Here is a 15,893-nt window from a genome sequence, read left to right as displayed (position 1 = left end):
GTGTATACTCATGTCTTCCCTTTTGCTTCGTCGTCCCCGATGTCTGATCCGCATGTTTTCGATTCCCCTGGTCTGCCCTTTGTCTCCGACCTCTTTGAGGTTTGTTCCTCGTTCATTTTTGTTTAACTTTGCCTGCCCCTGCAGTTGTTGTGTTTTTAAGAAACAGCTTTTATTTGAATAAAGCCCGCCTTAGGTTCATATTCATTTAGATGCCTCTGTTTTTGGGTCCTTACCTTCAACCCTCAAACAACCACAATAATCCTAAATGTACATTTGTTGTGCAGATTAAATGAGATTTGACACATTTCGTGACATTTGGAAGTGCTGTGGGCAAGTATATTTATGTTTTAAGTTAACCTTTGGGCTAACCCATGCTAGCTGTGTCTTTTGTGCTAAGCTAACTATGCCTTAGCATTAGCTTCACATTTAGCATAAAAACGAGTGTTTGATTGAAAAGTTTATTAACAGCTTGTATATTGGGTACAGTGTGATATCAATCTTCTCTTCCAACTTTCAACTAGGATGCAAATTAGCCTATTCCCTTAAATGTCAAACAATAACCCTTAAAGTAAATAAAACATTCTTTACAATTGTTAGACACCCTCTCTATCAATGTACTATTACATCACATCCATGGTGTGCTAGTGAAGTATTTATGCCCTGCTACCTCCTTATACTCCTCAGCACTGACGGCATGTTTTTAATGCTAATATGTAAAGCATACAGGACTCTGACTAGGTTTCTTAATTCCAGGAAGATTAAGCTTCTTGCCGCAGCAGCAAAACGATAACGGAGTATTCCTACCTTGAAATGCTAAGGCAGAGAAGTGAGCAGATGATTTTCTTGTAATTACAGCGGATTCTACTTGAAAAGGTTTCATAGTTGACGAAGAAATCCCAACAACACTTCCATTAATGCTCTGATTTAATTAGCCAACGGAACAGAGCTCCATGTGTTTGTTTATGTGTGTTTGCCTCTCAAATGAATGCTTCTGGGTGCATTTTAATAACATTTCTGCATTCCTTTGTACATCCATCAATAGTTGTTTTCGCACAGCGTGAAATACCCACATCCATTGTCTCTCCAACAAATTGAAAACAAAAACTGGAGGAAGGCCGCGGAGCCGCAGAATATCAATCAGTCTGCAAACAAGTCGGAGATGTCAGCGGAGTAATGGCTTTTGTTTGACGAAGACTCCATAGCTGGTGCACACAGGGATTTAAAACAATAATCTTTCCGGCGTAATGACTAGGTAATATGGATAGTCCATTTGTCTTTGATTAGATTTTTTGAAGCAGGGATTCATTCCCTCGGCTCCCTGTTTCATTATTCTTTCTAATTACCTGCGCCGATTCGCCCATCAAGCATCGGTACACTGGCAAGATGTAATTGCTTCTGCCATAAATCAAGAACATTTGGGGGCGTCTCCGGAGAGCTCGTTCTCCATTAAGCAAACACACCGAAAAGCCAGGCTTATGTTCATATTGATAAATCCAATCATTCATTTTTGACAATTTGTATTTGATGTGCTCAGTTTCTAGCCTAATGTTTTTGGAGTTTCTGAGGATTACAACTTTGACCTTTAAATGTAGTCTTAGTTTTTATGTTATTGACTTTTAGAGGTGGATTTTGTTACCTTCAGTTGAAGCAAAGCGAGCTTGTTCCTCCTGTTTCAAGTGCTCAGCTAAGGCTGCATTCATGAGTGTTAGGGAAAGAATTGTCCTAGACTCCTAGATATGTCGTGCATGACCAACCCTGACGTCTGTTATCTCCTTTAAGGAGATAGGCTGCTTCAGCCATAATGTTGTTGTTCCCATTCTATCACCGGGCAACCCTAGGTCACAGATGGTTTATTGTTGTGGGTACACTGGGACCAGAGGTTGCGCTAGACTTTTTCACTGCCCGTCATTTTGACGGACAGGATCGTACAATTTCCGTCCTAAAACCCGGAAGTAAGCTGCGCATGGCTTCCCTCGACAAAAAAGCAATGAGATTTCTCCATAGGATTTTAGAAAATAGCTCCAAATAAGATCTGTGGGAAACGTAGCTGTTAGATAAATGCACGTTTTGTTCAGCCGGATAATATCCACATGTCTACAATACTTTTATCATTTTCGAATCATAAATCTATTGATTAGATCAGATTTATGATAGACTTTTGAAACTACAAGAACATAAGGAGGACTTTTACAAAAAAGTAATAGAGATTTTTGTCCAGAAGGATAGGCAAATGGACTTCATCTTCATGTCAAGGTAAGACCGCAATTTTATTGAAAATGGGATCTTACTAAGAGAGAACAATTCAATATTTAAATGTTAAATTACATTTTTTGGGTATCCTTCTGTTGAACTGTCGGTTTAAAATTAATTGAAGCATCAGACAAAAAAAGCTTTTGAAAATAATATTATATTTTGATTTAGGTCAAAATATAATATTTGTAAACCTGAAGAGTCAGTGCCTCACCAGCCATGAACCTCACTGCAGAAGCTTATAGATATCTAAGTTGTTTGTGCCCCACCACTTTTGTACATATAAAAACGCCACTGTCTGTGACATGCTTTAATGTTCAAAAAGCTCTTTATTTTTCTCATACTGCCTGTGCTGCACGAAAGGGTCAAACCTAAAACATAATGGGGCCCCTTTAATGATTTGGTGTTTTTTACCCAACACGTGTACGGAGGGCAAAGCCACTTCAGCCTCGTCTCATTAACATCAAGATTTGTTTGTCCCCACTTGAGAAAAAAGCACTTTGCATTTGTGATTGTGTTGGCACTGAGCGAAGCAGCAACAATAGTCTGCCAAGGTCAAGCAGCGTGTTCTGTCTCGATGAGGCCTCGGCTCTGATAAACATTCAGATGCCGGCCATCTCATCGATGTTGCTCATAAACATTTTAACAAATTGCCCGGAGCTAAACGCCACACATTCCAGTTCTCAGGGTTATTCCTCTAATTTAGTTAAGGCGAGACACGGCAGGTAAAAACATCGTTTTTCAAGTACTGGTAAATTTTGAGATTTTGTGCTATTTTGATTCTATAACATGTTTTCTTTCAGACTTTTGGAAGGAAAACGTAAAAATACACATTTAAGTGTTTATTTATACTATAGTATTGTCTATTGCGTCTGTAGATTTCTCCTAAATCACCAAAGTAACAATTCTAACGTAACATAAAGTACCCGCGACCGCTGTGGCCACCATGTAACAGAGGTATCGTTTGGAAAGCTCCGTCTCTCCAGCACAATCTCATCGGATCCAAATATGGTCATTTTCCTTTGTATCAGCAACCAATCGTGAAAGCACAAAGTGGTCTTAAACCAAGAAACAAAATCTCATTGGCTGGCTGTCAATTTCTGACAACGTGATTCGTTCAGATGCGTCACGTGATGTGCTAAACACTTCCTGGTCTAGCTTTCCGCCTAGAAATTTAAATCTCAAAATGGCAAAAGAACGGCGAAAAAAACGTTCACAGAGAAGACGACAACAATTCCCGCTCACTTGCACGAAGCAAGGTTATACCAAAAAACAAATGACCCCGCAACATGAAATACCTTCACGGATGGCGTCGATGCGCAAGCCTTGTCATCAAAGAACAGGACCGGATTAGCTAGCGCCTCACTGCAATCCTTTAAGGTCGTTTTCTCAAAATGAGTTTTTTTTTCTCCTACTCTTGAGTTCGAAATTTCAACTTCAGTTAGCCATCGTAGCACTACACCAAACCTTCCAGTATATTCCTATCAATATTATGAATGGCTTTACAGAAGGGTTTGTCATATATCATTCATAGCCTGAATTACTTAACAACATTGCTATACCTAAAAACATGGCCGAAAATTGCATATTTTAGGGCTTGTTGACAGTATTTTCTGATTTATGGAGTGATAAAAGAGATATCCAAAATCCCTTCTGTAAAGCCTTAGATACTAATATGACTACAAAATTAAACAAGAATTTTGAACCTGGCTTTATCCAAAGTTCAGAATTTCCGATTCCTGAAATGTATTAAATATGTGCATATTTAATGAGATAATTGCCTTATTGTAAGTAATGAACTGGAGAAATGTCTAGCTGATACCTTTAAGTTAAAAAATGACCCTATTCACCTGGGGTGTCTCGCCTTAAGGCATTAAGCAAATCAACAGCTCTGGCAGAAGCGAAGAGGGGGAAAGTGTCTGGGGGGGGGGGTGAGCTAAGTTAAGGCAGACAGAACTGGGACTTAGTTGTTAGCCCGGGGGTCAAAGTGATAATGTATAAAAACTTATCTGAAGCAGGCGAGCAGGACAATCACTACATTAGTATCTGTGTCCACATATGAGGCTCCTCGCAGCGTTTGACCAGGAAAACGCTTTTCTATTGTCTCTTCGACAACGATTTCTTGACAACATTTCACTGCTGTTGTATGATAAACTAGCATCGCCTCTTTGGATGTATTAGATGGCAAAAGTACACACATCCTTTACTCAAGTAGAAGTACAGATACTCATGTTTAAAAAGTACTGACTAAACTTCTTTACTCAAGTAAAAGTAAAGAAGCTTTGAAATGTACTTCAGTAAAAAGTACCCATAAACTAGCAGCTGTTTTTAAAGAGTAACCTGACCTCCCTTTATATTAATATAACAATACTGTCATTGTTAGCTAATGAATGTTTCCATGCTGAACAACGGCAACATGACAACGTTTCATTGGTCCCTCTTCTTTAGAGAAGACCAGGAAATGATGGATACACGGATCGTGTTCAAATCAATAGGCACGCAATGACTCTAAAAGAATAATGATCACGCCACCAAAACACACATTCAAACTAAAGGAACCAGCTGTTTGGAAAATGAGAGAAGTAGAAAGTACAGGTATTTGAGTTCAACATGTAAGAAGTAGAAAGTACAGGTATTTGAGTTCAAAATGTAAGAAGTAGAAAGTACAGGTATTTCAGTTCAAAATGTAAGAAGTAGAAAGTACAGGTATTTGAGTTCAACATGTGAGAAGTAGAAAGTACAGGTATTTGTGTTCTACATGTAAGAAGTAGAAAGTACATGTATTTGAGTTCATAATGTAAGAAGTAGAAAGTACAGGTATTTGAGTTCACATGTAAGAAGTAGAAAGTACAGGTATTTGTATTCAACATGTAAGAAGTAGAAAGTACAGGTATTTCAGGTTCAAAATGTAAGAAGTAGAAAGTACAGGTATTTGAGTTCAACATGTGAGAAGTAGAAAGTACAGGTATTTGTGTTCTACATGTAAGAAGTAGAAAGTACATGTATTTGAGTTCAAAATGTAAGAAGTAGAAAGTACAGGTATTTCAGTTCAAAATGTAAGAAGTAGAAAGTACAGGTATTGAGTTCAACATGTGAGAAGTAGAAAGTACAGGTATTTGTGTTCTACATGTAAGAAGTAGAAAGTACATGTATTTGAGTTCATAATGTAAGAAGTAGAAAGTACAGGTATTTGAGTTCAAAATGTAAGAAGTAGAAAGTACAGGTATTTGAGTTCAACATGTGAGAAGTAGAAAGTACAGGTATTTGTGTTCAACATGTGAGAAGTAGAAAGTACAGGTATTTGTGTTCAACATGTAAGAAGTAGAAAGTACATGTATTTGAGTTCAACATGTAAGAAGTAGAAAGTACAGGTATTTGAGTTCAAAATGTAAGAAGTAGAAAGTACAGGTATTTGAGTTCAACATGTAAGAAGTAGAAAGTACAGGTATTTGAGTTCAACATGTAAGAAGTAGAAAGTACAGGTATTTGTGTTCAACATGTAAGAAGTAGAAAGTAGAGGTATTTGTGTTCAACATGTGAGAAGTAGAAAGTACAGGTATTTGTGTTCAAAATGTAAGAAGTAGAAAGTACAGGTATTTGTGTTCAACATGTAAGAAGTAGAAAGTACAGGTATTTGTGTTCAACATGTAAGAAGTAGAAAGTACAGGTATTTGAGTTCAACATGTAAGAAGTAGAAAGTACAGGTATTTGTGTTCAACATGTAAGAAGTAGAAAGTACAGGTATTTGAGTTCAACATGTAAGAAGTAGAAAGTACAGGTATTTGTGTTCAACATGTGAGAAGTAGAAAGTACAGGTATTTGAGTTCTACATGTAAGAAGTAGAAAGTACAGGTATTTGTGTTCAACATGTAAGAAGTAGAAAGTACAGGTATTTGTGTTCAACATGTAAGAAGTAGAAAGTACAGGTATTTGAGTTCTACATGTAAGAAGTAGAAAGTACAGGTATTTGTGTTCAACATGTGAGAAGTAGAAAGTACAGGTATTTGTGTTCAACATGTGAGAAGTAGAAAGTACAGGTATTTGTGTTCAACATGTAGAAGTAGAAAGTACAGGTATTTGTGTTCAACATGTAAGAAGTAGAAAGTACAGGTATTTGAGTTCAACATGTAAGAAGTAGAAAGTACAGGTATTTGTGTTCAACATGTGAGAAGTAGAAAGTACAGGTATTTGAGTTTACATGTAAGAAGTAGAAAGTACAGGTATTTGTGTTCAACATGTGAGAAGTAGAAAGTAGAGGTATTTGGGTTCAACATGTGAGAAGTAGAAAGTACAGGTATTTGTGTTCAACATGTAAGAAGTAGAAAGTACAGGTATTTGTGTTCAACATGTAAGAAGTAGAAAGTACAGGTATTTGTGTTCAACATGTGAGAAGTAGAAAGTACAGGTATTTGTGTTCAACATGTGAGAAGTAGAAAGTACAGGTATTTGTTCAACATGTAAGAAGTAGAAAGTACAGGTATTTGGGTTCAACATGTGAGAAGTAGAAAGTACAGGTATTTGTGTTCAACATGTAAGAAGTAGAAAGTACAGGTATTTGAGTTCAACATGTAAGAAGTAGAAAGTACAGGTATTTGAGTTCAACATGTAAGAAGTAGAAAGTACAGGTATTTGAGTTCAAAATGTAAGAAGTAGAAAGTACAGGTATTTGAGTTCAAAATGTAAGAAGTAGAAAGTACAGGTATTTGTGTTCAACATGTAAGAAGTAGAAAGTACAGGTATTTGTGTTCAACATGTGAGAAGTAGAAAGTACAGGTATTTGAGTTCAAACATGTAAGAAGTAGAAAGTACAGGTATTTGTGTTCAACATGTAAGAAGTAGAAAGTACAGGTATTTGAGTTCAACATGTAAGAAGTAGAAAGTACAGGTATTTGTGTTCAACATGTAAGAAGTAGAAAGTACAGGTATTTGTGTTCAACATGTAAGAAGTAGAAAGTACAGGTATTTTGAGTTCAACATGTAAGAAGTAGAAAGTACAGGTATTTGAGTTCAACATGTAAGAAGTAGAAAGTACAGGTATTTGTGTTCAACATGTAAGAAGTAGAAAGTAGAGGTATTTGTGTTCAACATGTGAGAAGTAGAAAGTACAGGTATTTGTGTTCAAAATGTAAGAAGTAGAAAGTACAGGTATTTTGTGTTCAACATGGAGTAAGTAGAAAGTACAGGTATTTGGGTTCAAAATGTAAGAAGTAGAAAGTACAGGTATTTGTGTTCAACATGTAAGAAGTAGAAAGTACAGGTATTTGAGTTCAACATGTAAGAAGTAGAAAGTACAGGTATTTGTGTTCAACATGGAAGAAGTAGAAAGTACAGGTATTTGTGTTCACACTGTAAGAAGTAGAAAGTACAGGTATTTGTGTTCAACATGTGAGAAGTAGGAAAGTACAGGTATTTGAGTTAGAAATGTAAGAAGTCAAAGTAAAAAGTTGTCGTGGAGTAAAGTACTTAATACCAGAAAAATGTACTTAAGTACATAACAAAGTATTTGTACTCCACTACTTCCCACCTCTGATCATCTGTTTCTGCTACTATATATTGTTTGTTTTTTCACCATTACAATCTACGAGACGATGCTTGCTGTCACCAGTTTGTGTGAATGAGCTCAGCACTAAGTCTGACAGCCGTACAAGAGATTAGTACCATTCACGTACGGCAATGAAAAACACTCACCAGCTCTGACACTCTGTCTTAAATCTATGACGTTAGAGGACCAGAATTGCCTCCATCTTTTTTCGGTGGCGTTACCTGAGCTTTGCTAAAAAGCTTAAGTTATTTCAAGCGCTCCGAGCGGCCAAAAGAAACGGCATGCCATCACTCCTCATTGAAAACTATTAGAACAAGACTGTGGACGCAGGCCCCTTAAGATCAGTGAGTGTCTTACGGGGTGGATTTTTTTTTCTAAGAACAACACAGCCGTATTGCACGTCAGCTGATCATAAACAAACATGGATTTATCAGCTTCATCAGTCCTCTGTTCCTGCCAGGTGTCCCACTTGTGTTTGTTTCCCACAAATTGAGACGCATTTGATGGACAGCCGCTATTCTAAAAACGTGCCTTTTATTCAATGGCTGTGTAGAAATCAAGACAGGGCTATGACCATTATCCTTGACGGATGTCAATCAAGAGATGCACCGGTGGGTCGAGGGGCAATCCTCGCCTACATACGCCCTACTGGCACAAAACAGCACTGACTAACTGGATGCACTTTGTGGCAGAATGAAATGGAAACTATGACAGAGATAAGGAGTGGCAGCTACAAAGGTCTGGAAGTATGTATAGTGCGTGAAGCCGAACGGGGGGCAATCCCCAGCGAGTTTTTGTGCCATTTGAGTTTTTCGCACATGGAGGTGAATATGATTTTTAGCGACACACTGCATGCAAAACTTTACTGTATGCTAATGGCTTCAATATAAATATTAATTGTATCTATCCCTTTATCCTGTATGTGGCTTGTTGGCACTTGGTCACTATTGCTGATTTTTTAGTTGTTGTTTTTCTCCTCTTATAAAATGGACTTTTATTAATCCCTCGTGGGGAATTGTTCTCTGCATTTGACCCATCCTAGTGTTAGGATTTTGAACGGCGCCTGGGGAGCAGTGTGGGGAACGGTGCCTTGCTCAGGGACACCTCGGTGGCACTTGGTCTTGCCGGGATTGAACTGGTGACCTTCCAGTTGCCAAGCCAAGTCCCTATCGACTTCGCCACCATCACCCCTCTTCTCACAAAGTTCACACGGACCTTGATGCAGCTTGTGGTAAATTAGATTATATTTATGCCGAAATGTTAGACAGTGTGAATACAACAGGAGGATTACATTCTTCCTCTATGGGAGAAACGACCTTGTGTATTTTAGATGAAAGTTGCCGTGTCCAAATGTTGGACTTGCTTTTTCAAAACCAAATATTTTCCTTTGTGCAAGGAACTCTAAGTTTCCTCTATAGCCTGCTGAATATAAACTGCTTTGCTTTTAAAGACACCACAAGGTCTTTCTTTCATTAAATTCTATCAACACATTCACGAGTACATTTCCTATTCTATTAGAATCGCAAGGGCACACGAGTTGGCATTTGATTAGTTGAAACCAGGATGAAGTGTTACATAAACGCAGCACTACGACTCAGAACAAAGCTGATGGAAAGATATTTTGATCTCTCACTCTGCTGCTAAATGTATTCCTGCAGTGCAGTGGATGTGTGAGTGATCCGTTGACTTCTGGCTGTCCTTGCTTAATGGCATCTTGTCTGAACAAATTCACTTTGCCCGGCCGTTTGTGAACTGAACAGTGAAGAGCGGCTTCAACTTACGAGAATACTCACAAACTAAATGGTCCCCTAAAAAGCAATACCTTAGTTTCACACTGGTTAGTATCCTCTTTGAGGGTTAAGACTCCTCTGTGTTTACTGCGAGGTCCGTGTATAGTTTTAGAGTGTTTCTTTTTGTATTTTAAGCTGCACTAGTCGATATTTCTCAATGAACAAAGTACTGATAAATAGACTTTGGTGAACAGAGTGCATTTAGCTGCTGAAGAGACAGACAGCTTTTTCCAGGGTTGTTGGAAACCAAAACAGAGCTAACATAATAAATACATTGGACCTAAGTTCATTATGTCCTGAAACACAACTCCGAATTAATGCTAATGTTGCTACATTATCTGCGGCTTGTGTGCTAACATGTTCACCAGCTTTGGAAATGACAGCAATGCAATAACCCCAAAGGAGTAAATGTAATACTTAACAAGTATATGTTTTCTGTTATTTGGCACAACATCCTGAGACATAAGGACACAAAAAGAAGGGTTAAACTGTCTGTTGTCTGTTAGCATACAGCGATGTCCGCCACATTTCCGTAAAATAGGGTGACCAGACGTCCCCATTTTCCGGGGACAGTCCCCGTTTGTATTGGCCTGTCCCCGGTTGAAACTGTCCCCGGAAATGTCCCCGTTTTTTAATATACGTTAAAAACTAGGGCCGGGACTTTAACGCGTTAATTAAGATTAATTAATTACACAAAAATTAACGCGTTAAAAAAATTAACGCATTTTAATCGCACTTATTTTTGCACCGCGGAACGTTTCTCACTGGATGAGTTTCAGGCGTACCGATTATACTGGAGCACCAACTAACGTTCATGACTTCAGACAACAACAAACCACAGTGAACAACAGTGGGAAATGTTGTTTTAAAAAACGGACGGATGGAAGCGTCGATAAGAGCACGGTTGTGTGCAAATTATGCAAAACGGAATTCGCATATCACCGCAGCACATCAAGCCTCAAGTATCACCTCAATGCAAAACATATAGCAGCTAGCGTGGAAGCTAGCGTGGACGTTAGCCTCTTTTATCGCTTTCACACCAAAAAGAGCCGGTACTAAAATTAGTTCATGAGAACCTTTTTACCCCCACGGCTCTCTTGTGAGAAAAGAGCTATATTTCTGATTGGCTGGAAGGATTGCAAACCACGCCCCGTAAAACTCCCAAAAAGTTTTGTGAAGCCGCCATTTTATTATCCTCGCATTAGCATTATTAGCATTAGCCCAGCGCAGAAACGCAGAGAGACTAACTTATGGCAACACAAAATAAAACATGGGAGCGGTGGAGATGAGGAGGTGTCGGCGTTTCTGGCGATTTACTTCTACTGAAGCCTTCCCCAACTCCGGGGACTTCCGGCCGGGGACTTTGGGCGGCAGTATACGCCGTGAAGTGATTTGCGGCCTGCCAGTAAACCCAAAGCAGAAGAAGAAGAAGTGACGTCAGCGGCTTCATTTGCCTAATCCACCCCCAGGTTCAAAGAGTTCTCATGAACCTTTGTGGGAAAAGTACTGCGGTGTGAATGCGCCTAATGGTATACTAAAATCCATGTGAAAAAAAATTGCTTCTCACTGTTCTTAGGTCAAATATGTATATGCGATTAAAAATGCGATTAATTTCGATTAATTAATTACAAAGCCTCTAATTAATTAGATTAATTTTTTTAATCGAGTCCCGGCCCTATTAAAAACACATAGCAAGGTGAAATAAAACGTTTCATGTGAGGAAACACTTGGTAAACAGACTGTGGTCGAGCCAGCCCCCACTTCGGAAAACACACTCAAGCCAGCCCGCACGTTGTATTGCGGTGCGCGAATATGCATTACAGTAGAGGCCTGTAAAAATTGCCTTCAAAATAAAAGCGTTTACTCGGTCAATAACAAATATACCTAAAAAACACACCAAACATATTCATATATGCAGATTTGTTCTTGGTTGTCCTTTTCGTACACATCACTGCACAATGTATAACCAACTTAAATGGCCTTCTTTAAATGTAAGAAGACACACGCATTGGCTTCAGCTGATATTTAAATGCATTTATCTTAACTATCCCCCTTATTTAAAGCAGTATTTTGTACCTTACTCACCAAATCATCAAGTTAGACATTCTGTTCAGATTTATTTCTCTGTCCCCTCTGCAAAAAAATTGATTGGCAGAAGAGCGTTCATGTTCAAAGCCCCAACAGACTGGAATACTTTACCTGCTGCTATTAGATCTCTTGCATCATTGGGTTTATTTAAACATGCATTGTTATCTCACTTTCAACTGGTCTGTACTTGTTATTAATGAAACTGATATTGATGAAACTGATTTGCTTGACTGTCTCATGATTGTGTGCATTGCTTGAATTTCACTTAACAGACTGTGGTTGTGTGTAAATGTGGTTTGTCTTGTGTGTCATGTTTTGCATTTTGTCTTTTTGTTTGTCAGTCTGTAAGTTGTTGCTATTGTCGGGACCCCCTTGAAAACGAGATGGTGCATCTCAAGGGGTTTATCCCAATCAATAAAAATGTCTATATATATATACTGGAGCTTAAATTAAGAAATATGTACTATATAATGTGATCAATAATAATGTAAAACAAACTACGTATAACTACCACATTATAACTAAGTGAATGTAAAATGTAAGGATACAGTTATGAAGACATCTGACATTTCCACTGGGTGACTAATTTCAATTGATGTTGACACCATCTCATAACACTCCTAAAATAACATTACTTTCTGAAGCACAATTTAAAATGTATGCTGTTTAAAATCTCAAATTAGATCTATTGTCCATCTATATTTTGATTATTATTTAATGGAAACCGTCCATAATCAAAGGGTCATTCAAATTCAATAAAATACTTATTTCACTTCAATAAAATACTTATTTCACTTCCTTCTGTTTTTGTACAAGAATAAATAAAAAACTGTCAAATTATCAAAGACTTATTTCACTCCAGGGTGATAGCAGGACACCCCCATCTAGTCACTCAGAGAGAATCAGGAACATCTGATGTGCAGTTTCAAAATAAAAGACCGTTTGAAGTCTCATATGAGCTATCTTCCTTCTGTTTGTATCCAACAGTTCAAATGTTCGAATTACATTGAACCAGAATTGTCCCTTTTTTCTTTAACAGTGAAGAAAATTGGATATGTTAAAGATATATTGACCGCAAAACTCAAAATGTCCCTGGTTTTAATTTTGAAAATCTGGTCACCTTACCGTAAAAGCTAGCAAACATCCAGTGGTAAAACAGTTAAATGCTATTTGTAAATGTTCATAAAAGATAGCAGATTAGCTAGTTAGCGAGCATATCTTAAATAGCTGAATAACAAATGTCAGGATGTGTTTGTCCTTTGCTTGTAAGTTACAGATAACAGGGCAACTTGAATGCTAAAGGAGCATTTCAGATTTATCTACAAGCGCTGTTGGATTTTTTTCTTTTCAAGTATAGAAAAATACAGACTGAGTATAACTAGCATGATTTTTTGACGGAAAAAACGACCTTCAGGTGAATCTTTTGACATTATTAACACACTCGTATCACGGCACTGTTTTTATTTATGTGGTTTTGTTTCAACCATTTTACTCTGTAGCACTTTGAATTGTGTTTACTCAAATGAAAAGTGAGCTTATAAATCAAATGTATTATTATTATATGTGCAGTTAATGTGGAGCAAACATATCCATACTGTTGGAGTGACTACACTTTGCAGGGTAGTCACAGTGGAAGCTACAACTTAATATTTCCTGTGAGCTCAGATCTGATGAATCCTTGGCTGTAGATATTTTGCAGCAGCACCAGATGCCCCACAGTCCTCCACATCCTCCCACTGAATCTGTTGGAGTAGCTTATGCAGAGAAACACTCAGTGAGATGAGTAAGGTGCACTGGCAGTGACCCAGGTTAATATGGTTAAACACTTGAGTGCCAGCCGGGTGCTGAATGCAGAAAAACACAGCAGAAGTTTCAGAGTTGTGTAAGACTGCAGCGGCTGTGCATGGTGACTGTAATAAAATGTCCCCAAAGTCTTTGTGTTTCTGCAGACCTTGGATTAAATCAGCAACTTTTGTGATGTGCAGCAGGAAGCTAATTAAAATGTAATTACAAAGCCCGTTATGAATTGTCATACAGAGCTTAACACGGAGCGGAAGCACATGGGGTACGGTTATTAAAAATGAAGGTCGTTTGTGTAACGTCATATTAAAAGGAATAGCGTGACCAGTGTAGTGTTTCATATGTGATTGCAGGGACTTTGTGGAAAAGAGGAACCACAGGATCTCTCATTTTAAGGTTTGGTCTTGATAATGTGGTTGTGCACTTTCATAGAGCACACATGAAGCTCAGCGCAAGTTCAACCAGGAAGACCTTCTTTTACTCATTCATTCACTATTTCCACGTTACTACTCTCTTCCTCTCAATAAATGATCGGGGGCGTCACTCCCCAGCTTAACCAATCACTTCGCTCTATTCTCAACAAGCCTATCATAGCGCTCCGCTAACCTTTTAAATCTGCTCTCCCCTCTGACAGCTCTCATTCCAGGTGAATCGGCCGCAACCCTCCTTCCCCCCTCTTCACCAACACTGCTCCATCTGATCCATGGGTCAAGCTAAGCCCCTCCCCTTCAGACCGACCCCAGCTATCCATTCACCACCACCAGGGTCTAGACCCCGGGGGATTTCATCGGATCGGTTCTCCGTTCCCGAATGATACCCCTGCACAACGAGGCCTAATCGCCAAAACTCCTTTACATTCATGTGTATTTCTGGCAATAAAATATGTACTCTTACATCAAAACTGTCTCTTCCTGATTGAATTAACGATGTGCACCATTATCAAAGTGCACCACTTCCCTCTACCTGTGATTTCAGAGAGGATTAAAACTGAAGGCTCTTCAACCTTTCTCTCAGAAAAGCAGAATTGATTTCATCTTAAAGACGTACCATCGAGGCATTATCAAAGAGGCACGAGGATGCTTACAAGATTATGTTGCTCCAGATGTCCTCTGATGAAGAACTGCACACACTATAAAGTGTTCTGACAGTTACAGTCAGGAGCAGCAAACAAAATGAGAACCTGAGATCCTCCGGTGGGTGTGAAGTGGGATCAAAGTGCTTTGGGTCTCCTGTGCCACGTCTGGGTTTGCCTATAAGAGAGGCTAGATGCCTTGGTACGTGATTTACTAATTCATTTGGAATTTGAGATGAGTGATTTGAAGCGTTTTAAATCACCACTGCGTGGCTATGCTCTTTATCCCCAATGTCCTTAAAGATATTTGCTTTTCGTCGTAGAGTTTCTGCTGCACTTCAGAGACCAGCGTGGGCTGCAATGTGAGGCAGATTTCTTTCTGTGGAAAAGCTTGACTTCTTTGCTGAATGTGTGTCGAATAGAAATATAAAGCAATGCAAATACACTGGGAGAAGGCTACTGCTACAAACCATTACAAGGTGACACAATGCAACATGAAATGGGACAACATTAGCTCTAATAAAGACTGGAAATATATGGAAAGATAAATATACTTTGTGTGTTTTTGGTTGTTGTCAGACTGAAAACACTCGTGCTCAGAGCACGGGGGTCAAACTCAAATACACAGTGGGCCAAAATAAACAAATGCACTAGTGGAGGGCCGGACTGGTTCAATGTTTATTGCAAAAACTTAAATGAACTTATTGCACATATTAAACCTGGAACTAACAAAGCTTAAATTATTGCCTTATAAAACAACATGAAACATTAAATAAGCAGTTGCATTCATTTCTTATGGCTCTATCTGCAGCTTTTCCTCAGTAATTTCTTACTGTTAGGGAAATAATTGTCCTAGACTCCAGATATGACGTGCATGACCAACCCTGACGTCTGTTATCTCCTTTACGGAGATAGGCTGCTTCAGCCATAATGTTGTTGTTCCCATTCTGTGACCGGGCAACCCTAGGTCACAGATGGTTTATTGTTGTGGGTACACTGGGACACTTCCTTTTCTGTGTTTGTGGACTCCAAGGTGTGAAATCTTCGAGGCCATAAGTGTCAGACGCAAGTAACTCAGTGTTCCCAACTGTTTAGGCTATCTTCTCAAATATGTTGATTACTCTGTGAAACCAGTTAAATGGGCTAACGAGAGAGAGGCGCTCCAGATTTGACATGGCAACTCTACCGTGAAGTCAGAACCTCTGGCTCTTGGACTTGTGATGTGAATTCTCCGGCCGAAGCTCCTAAATAAACCATCAGTGTTTGACATCAAAGCTCCTGCTCTTCCCGTGTCTCTTTCCTGAGTCGGTGACTCCCCACTGCATTGCTACACAGAACTTCCTCTACACTT

Source organism: Gymnodraco acuticeps, unplaced genomic scaffold (assembly GCF_902827175.1).
Source record: "Gymnodraco acuticeps unplaced genomic scaffold, fGymAcu1.1, whole genome shotgun sequence".
NCBI classification, from domain to species: domain Eukaryota; kingdom Metazoa; phylum Chordata; class Actinopteri; order Perciformes; family Bathydraconidae; genus Gymnodraco; species Gymnodraco acuticeps.
The sequence above is the reverse complement of the archived record's forward strand: the minus strand, read 5'-3'. Positions refer to the sequence as shown.